Source organism: Squalius cephalus, assembly GCF_949319135.1.
Source record: "Squalius cephalus genome assembly, chromosome: 13".
Classification (NCBI taxonomy): Eukaryota; Metazoa; Chordata; class Actinopteri; order Cypriniformes; family Leuciscidae; genus Squalius; species Squalius cephalus.
Genome location: NC_137134.1, coordinates 27,228,889 through 27,239,831, shown reverse-complemented (window position 1 = coordinate 27,239,831; position 10,943 = coordinate 27,228,889). Strand labels below are relative to the sequence as shown.

Here is a 10,943-nt window from a genome sequence, read left to right as displayed (position 1 = left end):
GATCGTCTTCTGTTTGTGCTCGTGGCGTCTGGCCGGTAAGTTATAATGTGTTTTCGAGATTTCAATTATTAAGTTTTTAGTACAGACTAAATGTTTATTAATGATGATTTAAATGCGCCTTATGTGATAAATAATTAATATTAATAATTAATTAATAATAAAAACAATAATTAGCCTAATGTTGCTGGCAGATCAGTCAATTAACTGGAGACATTTTGAGACATTTAAGGTTTCAAGGAGTCTATTAAAACATCTCTTAAAAACAATCCTATTTATAGAAAAATAGGAAAACTCTCCTAGAAATATCACCGCTTCTAGCAGCTACATTATTGTTCTCACTAAGATGTTATTTTGCCCATTTAAAATAGTATCAAATCTACTTCAACTTCAGAGTTTGTTACTGTAGAGACAGTCAGGCTTGGAGACTTTTGTATGGCATGAACAATAAACAGCTAAACAGAGACTTGTGAAGATGAACAGAACTGACTTTCCTTTGGTTTCTGTTTCTGTCTGTTTTCCAGGTGTGTTTGGTACTGAGTGTTTGTTTGTGATGGAGGGAGATCCAGTCACTCTAAATATTGATCTTACTGAAATACAGAGAGATGAAATAATAATGCTGAAGTTCGGACTTAAAGACACGCTCATAGCTGAACTGAAGAAAGGGGAGAATCAGATCACGTTAACTTATGACATTGTTAATGAGAGATTCAGAGACAGACTGAAGCTGGATGAGAAGACTGGATCTCTGACCATCACAAACACCAGAACCACAGACTCTGGACTCTATAAAGTCACCAGCTTGAACAAAGAGACTCAATTAAACATGTTTAATATTACTGTCTATGGTGAGTTAACAGTTACTTGCCCTGTTGACATATTCATCTTTAACATTGTAAATATTATGAAATGATAGATGATGACATACATATTAATTTGTGAACTTTTGTCATAAACTCCATTTTAAATATGAACATGGCAAATATCTGACAAATATCACAGCTCTCTTATTTACTGTATTTTGAATATTTTTTCAATATTTTCAGATCGTCTGCCTGTTCCTATATTGAAGGGTTAAAATTTAAGAATATGTTTTCAGATATGCTTCCTTACATAGCATCACGGTAAAGAATATTGTATTTAGTGTTTAAGGGTAAGATAATGATTCTGCTCAGCAAAGTTGCCTTTCCTGTTTTCTCCTTATTGTCTGTAAATGGCTCTTGGAGTCCCAGTTTCACTCAGACTGATGGGATTAGCACACGAATGATTCACTCAGAATCTCACCTTTTGTTCTGCAAATGGCTTTCGGACCCAAATGGCTCTTGAAGCCTTATGCTGATTAAATTAGGATTGGCCAGACCCTCACAGTCTAGGGTGTTACCTTAACCTGTATACCTAATTTGCATGCTTTGTTCAACCTCACTGTAAATCCCTCCCCGTAAATGTATATAAATTTGCAAGGCAACTCTGAGTTAGTCTTGATGATGATGATGAAATACAATAGGAAAATGTTAGCATTATTTTGTGACTTATTGGGAGCAGTATGCTAGATGGAGCCGTTTACCTCCAGTCTTTGTGCTAAGATAGACTAGCGGTGGGTGTGTCAGACAGTGTTACGCCAAGCACAGAGATGAATAGGGTATGCATGCACTTATCTAACTCTGGGGGACACGGTAAATAAGTTAAAGTCCCAGAAAGTTGGTGTGTTCCTTTAACAAAGGTAACTTCACACCAGAGAGGAAAATATTCTGGATCACTGTTATACTACAGTAAGTAGAGCTTATCACGCCGTCCCCCGAGCTGCATTGGGACGGTCTGATCACGTCATGGTCCATTTAATTCCTGTATGAAATTAAAACTCTCCAAACTTGACTGTGAACAAATCAAAGCAGTGGACCAGAGAGGCAGTAGAGGAACTGCAGGCACGCTTGGACTGAACTGAGTGGGATGTATTAAGAACTGCTACCAACAGTCTGGATGAATACACAGAGTCTGTGACTTAATGCATAAGCTTCTGTGAGACACAATAATGTCATTTAAAAGTTGCATTTAAGGCATTTAAAAGTGGGGACAGAATCATGTCAGTTCAGTCAAAGTACAAGTTTAACAAACCAGTGAGAGAAGCTAAACAGCTGTACTCTGAGAAACTACCACAACAGTTCTCAGCCAATAAATCTGCTTCTGTCTGGAAAGGGCTTAGATAGATCACAAACTGCAAGCCCCCCACTCTGCTAATAACTTGCATCTGGCCAACAGCATGAATAACTTCTACTGTTGCTTTGAAAAAACATTGGATACCATCACCTGCGACACCAGCCATCCGCTTCAGCCCCAGCCCATCAGCTTCACCTCCTCCACCACAATAGCAGCTGAGGTCACTTCATAGATGCCCAATTCAACGGCACCCTCCCTCTCCTTTCCCACTAGAAGAACGACTCTCTATATCCCAGAGAGACGTTAATAAAGTCTTCAAGAGACAGAAACCTGATCAGCTGTCTCCAGTGTTTACAGACATGTTACTGCCATGTAACATGGCCCATGTTCCAGCCTGCTTTAAGACCTCCACCATCATCCCTTAATGACTACAGACTGGTCGCTCAAGGCATCTGTGGTAATGAAGTCCTTTTGAGCACCTGGTGATGTCCTATCTTAAATCCATCACTTAAATTTCACCTCTGCTTTTAACACAATCATCTCTGCTCTGCTACAGGACAAACTCTCAACTGAGTGTGCCTGATTCCACACTGTAAAACCTAACACTGAAAGTTACTAAACTAAATGAGTACATTTAACTTATTTTTTTAAAAAACTTAGTTTAACTTAATAAAATATGTGATATTAACTCAAAAACTGCAATGTATTAAGCAGAACTAAAACCGAATAAGTTATGAATAACCTATTTGTTATTTTAGCTTTTAAATTTTATTTTTCAAGAAATTACTTTTGTATAATGAAATGAAATAAACACTTAAATAAATACATTTAAGGGTTTCAGCTTCATTCGAAGCCTACATTTAGGTCTTTTTACGGCGTTCTCCCTCACGCACCGGAAAACCCCGCGTATTTATTTCAATCTGCCCATCCCCCCCTTACAAAAATAACCTACAGGAATCCTGCAGGAATATTATGCAGATTTCCTACAGGATTTCCTACAGGATTTTCAGCTCATTTTCCTGAAGGAATACCTGCAGGAATTTTGTGAAGGAAAACATGCAGGAATTACATCCCTGCAGGGTTTTAAAATATAATATTCAAAGTTCCTGCAGGACTGTTGTGGATATATATGCAATTATACAGGTCTTCTTATGTCTTCTGTAGGATTCATGCAGGGGGAATAACTTCACAACAAACAATGTATTTTCACAAATTATTTATTGTATTTATTGAAACTGTAAGAGCAGAGCGAAGCAGAGTCCAATTCACAGCCAAATGTTGCTCTGATCCGTTAAATGAAGCCTCTACACTGTTTTCCTGAAAAACAAGAAAAAAAGAGAAATTTAAAAAAGTGTGTGTGTGTGTGTGTGTGTGTGTGTGTGTGTGTGTGTGTGTGTGTGTGTGTGTGTGTGAGAGAGAGATAGAGAGAGAAAGAGCATGAGCGTGTGTGTGTGTGTGTGTGTGTGTGTGTGAGAGAGAGAGAGAGGGAGAGCATGAGTATGTGTTTGCGTGTGAGAGAGCATGAGAGAGAGAGAGAGAGAGAGAGAGAGAGAAAGAGCATGAGCGAGTGTGTGAGCATGAGCGTGTGTGTTGTATGACAAATTATTACCTTACTCGTAACTTGTGCTCATCATTTAACTTTTCTCTTAGTGCTGCCCTGATGAACTTTTTTGGAACATCAGGGAACTTTTTTTGTACTGTGTCTGTAAATGCAATTACACTTATCATATGTGATAACATTATTACAATTTTGCACTATAACTGCAACATCATGTTTGCGTAAAGAAAAAAAGCAGGACATTTTTCTCACCTAGGATCAGCACAACTTTGTCCTGGTCAAGAGCTGGCTTTGCCATAGCGCCTTTGTTAGCATTGCCAGCCCTTCCAGACAGCCCATGTGTGGCAAGTGTCTCTCTCCCAAACACTGCCACTGCCAGATCTTTGACCATGGCAGAACATGATGTGCCCCCCGTCCACAACTTGTCAGGACAGCTGAACTAATTCCTAGCCCCTGTGTCTGTCAAGAAAAAAAGTTAGGGACACTATATCTAAAAGCATATAACTTTGACTACATACTGTGCAAAAGTGTTAGGCTTGTTAGATTCTTCAACAAAAAAGTGATATATTTTGGTTTAGTTTGCCAGCTGTTTTATAGTCAAGGGGGTGATCATACTGTGGCGAGGGGGGCGTGGTTTTGCGGAGTCTGTAGCGGGAGAGAGAGGACGGGACAGAGCGGAGTGTATGTAGATCAAGTGCAGATGATGAACACCTGTGTCTGATTTCAGTAATTGCCGTGGAGAGACCGGATATAAACCGGAGTGGGAGAGAGTGAGAGAGAGAGACGAGCTGGGACCTCGTGTGTGCTGCTGAGAACCTGAAAGAGTCATCGAGAGAATATTCTGAGTTATTGTGTTTTGTGGCTGTGCTTATGCACGGTGAACGCGCTTTGTGCGCACCTTTTGTTTTGTTTGTGAGAAACGTGAATAAAGCGAGCGTCCCAGCTCAAGCCGACCCCTGTCTTCTTCCTTCCTTATTATTTCTAAACTGAACCTCATCACACATACCAAATGTGTATTTTGTTACAAAAGTAAAATGAAACATGAAGAAGTTAACATGCCTTCTACGACTTCTGCACAACACTTTACGTGAATATAGGCTATATAAACAAACTAATATATTTGTATTCACCTTTTCAGGGGGATTCTTCTGGCTTGAATCTTGTGGTTGTTGAGCAACTTGTGGTTGTTGAGCAACATGAGTGTCCTGGTTCATGCTGCACTTGAGCATTGGAAGAATTTCTTAAAAAATACAAAATAAATGATTACTAACAGACAACCACACTGACTGATAAATTATTATACAGATGGATAGACAGAAATACATTAAGAAAAAAAGAATACCTTGTTGCAGAGCTATATTAAGTGCTCTTAGATTCTCATTTTCTTTTTTTAATTTAAGAATTTCTCTCTGAAGTTGAGTTTCTCGGCTTGAATGCTCTCCAGCATGACTCTCCATGCTGTTAATCTCTTGCATTAACATACTGTCCTTTCGGTGGATGACCTAAAGATGGACACACAATATTAGTATCTCGGTGTCATTAATATTTGTGATTTAAATACGCATAATGAAAAATAAAAGTAGCCATTTAAAAGATATAGGTATTACTTGATGTTTGACCGGAGGCTCTCGATCAGATGATGGGGACGTTTTGGAGTGAGATGGGGACTGAGTTGGAGTGTACGTTTTTTTTCTTTGCTACTCTTTTTGCATCATTTTGCAAACATGGCTGATTTTTTCTTTCCCCCTCTAGCCTAAACATCCTCCTCCTGAAGGGTATCTTTGCTCTCTGAAGGGACAAAAATAAAGTAGGAAATACATATCTTCTATATCATGATTAAGTCTTGTTTGCTGAACTTTTACCATCAAAATCTATAACTGTGGCTGGGGAACTTTCCTCTTCATAAGCCACATCCACATCTCCAGGTTCAAACTTTTTTTTTAGTATGTCCTTTTTAGGGACAATATCATAGGTGGGAGGCTCCTCCCTCCATTCCACCAGAACCCATGTTTTGCTCATTTTCTAAATAAATAAATAAATAAATACATGCATACATATTTACATACATACAATTGAACGTACATGAATACATTTATTCATTAATAATAATAATTATATATATATATATATATATATATATATATGAATGTGTGTGTGTGTGTATATATATATATATATGAATGTGTGTGTATATATATATATATTAATCCAAAGGTGTACAAAACTCTAAAGTCTCATCATTCACATTTATCTGTTGCCTTCAGCTGATTGTATCCATGACAACAGTGTTACCTTTAACGCAACCAGCCAGCGACTCACGGTCTCGTCCGGTGCAGATAATTTATTTCTAATCTAAGGTAACAAAAAGGTACAATGATATTAATTATTAGCAAAAAAAAGTAATGGTTTTTGTTAGCAATAGATAAAGCTTACTTTTTATAGTCATTTATTAAAAAAAGTTTTGATATAGGCGGTATATGGTAATTATAGGCTATAATATAATACATTGGCCTATAATGTATCATCGACAGCAAAAAAAAAGAAAGAAAAGAAAAACATCTTCATATGTTTTAGTGTTACAAATACACATTAATTTAGAAATTTATAACAAAACAGTAATTTAAAGCATTATAACGATATAATTATATAATAAAAGGCGGACTTACCTTCACGATACAAAGTGACAGTTGATGAATGACGTGCAATGGTGTCACGTGAATCGGCTACACAAAGCAAGTGGGCGTCAATGAAACACGTCACCTCAGTGAAAAGATTAATTTACCGGTTCTTTATGTAAATTACACAAGCTTCTTTTTCAGGGTGAAAGATCTCTTATTAAAGGGATACTCCACTTTTTTTGGAAATAGGCTCATTTTACATCTCCCCCAGAGTTAAACAGTTGACTTTTACCGTTTTCGAATCCATTCAGCCGATCTCCGGGTCTGGGGGTCCCACTTTTAGCATAGCTTAGCATAATGAATTGAACCGGACTGATATGGCTAGGAACTACACTCTCATTCCTGCGTAATAATCAAGAAACTTTGCTGCCATACCATGAGTGCAGCAGGCGTAATGATATGACGCAGCGTGTGCCGCCTGATAATAGGCTACTGAGCTGGGGACTATTATCAGGTGCTGCGTCACATCATTACGCCTGCTGCACTCATGGTATGGCAGCAAAGTTTCTTGATTATTACGCAGGAATGAGAGTATAGTTCCTAGCCATATCAGCCTAGAAAATCGCAACTTTTCATTTTCCGTCGGTCTTAGTACACGATGTAACTACAGAAGAGTCAAGTTTTAAATAGGAAAAATATCGAAACTCTTTGTTCATTTTTTTTAGAGAGATGCTAATGGTCTTGTCCGGTTCAATTCATTATGCTAAGCTATGCTAAAAGTGGGACCCCCAGACCCGGAGATCGGTAAAACTCAACTGTTTAACTCTGGGGGAGATGTAAAATGAGCCAATTTCCAAAAAAAGTGGAGTATCCCTTTAAAACACGGAGTATTTCACGACCAAACTTTTCTTTTTAAAATAAAAGATTAATTACCGGTTCTTTATGTAAATTACACGAGCGTCTTTTTCAGGGTGAAAGACAACACTAAGACTTTTACAACCAAACTTTTCTTTTCTTTAAAAAAATAGCCTTCTAAAATAAAATATGTCTTCCAATTAACTAAGTCAATTTTGTCAAATACCCAGATTCATTATTGTAGGCATTTTTAGGAAATGTTCTCATTTGGATTAAGCTATTCGGGTAATGCAAAAAATATATTCTTTATTATATTTACAAAGAAATAACACTATCGTGTTTCTTTTTGAAGGATATGGAGTATAAAGTGTACTTAAATGAAGAGGCACCTATTCCCGCAGCTACAAAAAGGCGATGGACACAGAATATAATAGGTTGCTGAATGCAAATAACTGTATTTTAGGCAATTTGTTTCTTATTGTACAATTACATATTGACTTACATTAATCAAATAAGCAAGAAATCTGCTCTTTTTTCTTCTTCAGGAGCAAAAAAGAGAAGATCATACAAGACATGGCTTATTCCCGATATAGTTGAAGTAATTCAGGTTTTAATGTTGGCCTAAAAAACATTTTCAGTGATAAATTCATGGCCATTTGTTGTAGTCAAGAAACCATGTCTAACATGCTCCTGTATGTTTATAATTTCATACTTATAGGAAAACATTTCCAATGAATGACAGTGGTGACAATATCAGCAAATCTGACAGGAACTGCCCTGATGCTCATGTGAGAATAGGCTTTTTTATTTTTTTTATTTTTCTTACATTTTTTTTTTTTAAGTTAATCTTCTTTAGAATTGTGCTTCCTTGTTGTCATAAGGTTGGCAATTCTTTGATCCTTTATCAGCCAGAACATTTACAAAATTTAAGTACATGCATAAAACTAGTGGTCCAAGTACCTGTACATGTCTCACAGGGACACTTTTCTACTGATGAAGAGAATGAGGTCGTCAGCGATGCTGATGGAAACTTTTCAGATGCTGATGTGAGAATGAATTTCTGATATTTTTTTTAATCCAATGCTTTTTGCATACATTTGTAAATATCAGTGTTCATATGGATTTTGTTTTAATGTGCAATAAATGCACAATTTCTAACAGGAAGGCTTTTCTGCTGATGACGAGGGTGATGTTTTTAGCACAGCTGATGAGAACTTTCCACAGACTCATGTGAGAATAAAGTTTAGAATATGTATCTAGTCTATAGCCTCATGCTTTTTTTTAAAGCACACACTTCTTTATGTGTCAGCTTGTAATTAGTGCAATATTTACTTTCTAGATTGTCAGAAACCACAGTGCAGTTTGTGAGGGAAGCACAGAAGAAAGAGAGGAGTGTGCCAGTGAGGAAAAAATATATCCAAATGCCAAAATCACTAATGAAGAATCTCTGCTGTGTATACTTGCCTACAGCCTCAGGCATACAACATCCAAAGTGGCTTTGAGTGACTTGTTAGATCTTATCAATCTCCACTGTCCTGATTCAACCAATGGTGTTCCAGATAGCTTATACAAGTTCATGAAATCCTTTCACTGTGACACTTTTGAAGTCCAGTATATTTGCCCATCCTGCCAATATTTCTTTGGTAATGAAATCCCCACCCACTGTGCTTCATGCAATGGTACCCCAGGGGACATGGAAAACCTAATCAAATCTAGCTCTGTCTTTATCAAGTTATCTATTTCAGATCAATTAAGAGGTAAATTTCAAGTTACAGATTTTTGTCAGTCTTTGAATTACAAATGGTCAAGGACAAAGCGCAACTCAAAAAATGTTGAAGACATATTTGATGGCACTATGTACAAATCGATTGATGCACTAAATGACCCAAAATTGGCGAATATTTCAGTGTCCTGGAATGTTGATGGTGTTCCAATTTTCAAATCTTCTCCTTTTCATATCTGGCCTCTTCAAGTCACAATCAACGAGCTCCCCCCTAATCTGAGGGCAAAGCATGTCATTCTTGGCGGTTTGTGGTTTGGGCCAAAAAAGCCAGAAATGAACTCGTTTCTGCAATCATTTGTTAATGAATTGCGAAGTCTTGAAAACCAAGGGTTACCTTGTCAGTGGAAAGGTGAAAAATCAGTAGTCCATGTATACAGTTTGCTTTGCATTTGTGATTCAGTGGCTCGTTGTGCTGTACAGAATGTCAAGCAATTTAATGGAGAGCATGGTTGTAACTGGTGTTATCAAAAGGGTGAAGTTGTAGAAAAGGGTAATGGGTTTACAAGGGTGTATCCTTTGCAGTCAACAGAGCCAGAGCTGAGATCACACAAAAAACACACTAAAGATGCTCAGCAAGCTGTTGATTCTGGAACATGCAGAAATGGTGTAAAAGGTCCATCTCCTCTAATGCTGCTGATGTTTTTTAATATGGTTTCTGGATTTGCATATGATTACATGCATGGCATATTACTTGGTGACTACCCTATGGTTTGACTCCAAATACCATACAGAGCCTTGGTACATTGGAAGAGAAATCGAGCAAATTGAAAGAAGGTTACTTGCCATTAAACCACCTACAAGTATAACAAGACCACCCCGTTCAATTTCTTTGCGTAAATATTGGAAAGCTTCGGAATACAGACACTTTCTCTTATTTTACAGCCTTCCCTGTTTGTTCGGCATTTTACCCAGACAATATCTTGACCATTTACTACTTCTAGTACAGGCTACATACATTCTCCTTCAAGATTCAATTTCCCCCCACGACATTGACAAAGCTGATGGCCTTTTAAAAGCATTTGTGGGCCGTTTTGAGTCTCAGTATGGAAAGTGTCATGTGTCTTATAATGTCCACATACTTGTACATGCAGCAGCATCTGTGAAAAATTGGGGTCCTTTATGGAGTCACAGTGCATTCTTATATGAGTCCCAGAATGGACACCTTCAGAAACTCTTTCATGGCACACAAGCTGTAGCAGAACAAATTGTTAACATGTTTAACCTTTACCAACATGTTCCACGACTCATTGCTGCTGTATTCAATGATGAACAAACACAGCAAAGCAAAAGCTTTGTTGAAAAAATGTTGGGAGGCACCAATATTGTGACAAAGTGTATTGGTAGTTCTAGCGTGATGTTTCTTGGATGCCCACATGTACGACAGCCAACCCCAAGAGAGTCTCATATCCTTCAAGAGTCAGGTTTTAGTGCAAATAAAGCTTTCAGTTTTTATTCTAGGGCTGTGGTTAATGGCAAGCGAATTCATTCAAAAGGAGCAAAATCTTTATCTAAAAGAATCAACCATGCAGTTCAAACCAAACATGGGTCTATAGCATTAGTACGATCATTTATAGACATAGGCAATGCGCAAGGAGAGGGTCATGCCTTCATTGATGTTATGAAAACAACAAGTAATGACATCAGCAAAGACAGAGAATCAGGGATAACAGCAACAAGCATTTTAAAAGAAAGAGGGATTGACTCAGTTGAACTTATCAAATGCACAGACATACATTCAATCTGTGTCTACCTCAAGGACCTACCAGGTCTTGCAAATAATTTTTTTTGCATCCAACCAAATAGATGGGAGTTGGATTAAAAACAAAATAGCTGCATCTTCATGTTATAAAAGGTAAAAATGTACAGTATACAGACTCATATCTCTTGAATATTGACATGTCGTGGATGTTTGCATAAATGTATCATTTTGAAATGATTTAGAGAAATGTTTTTTTTTATTTTTTATAATTGCCTATTT

The 10,943-nt window shown here is 37.4% G+C and overlaps 1 protein-coding gene and 2 long non-coding RNA genes across 3 annotated transcripts in view; all 3 read right to left on the bottom strand.

Moving 5' to 3' along the window:
- The window catches only part of LOC307169809 (uncharacterized protein), a 294,785-nt gene that overhangs the window by 181,655 nt on the left and 102,187 nt on the right, over positions 1-10,943 (bottom strand). The window lies entirely within an intron of this gene.
- Positions 3,131-5,115, bottom strand: LOC307170349. Its single transcript, XR_013823354.1, has 4 exons — positions 5,052-5,115; positions 4,840-4,949; positions 3,761-4,168; positions 3,131-3,468 (listed from the first exon to the last, which is right to left on the bottom strand). It is a non-coding gene; the product is annotated as an uncharacterized lncRNA (long non-coding RNA).
- LOC307170279 lies at positions 6,002-7,435 on the bottom strand. The gene is made up of 2 exons (XR_013823330.1): positions 7,308-7,435; positions 6,002-6,538 (listed from the first exon to the last, which is right to left on the bottom strand). It is a non-coding gene; the product is annotated as an uncharacterized lncRNA (long non-coding RNA).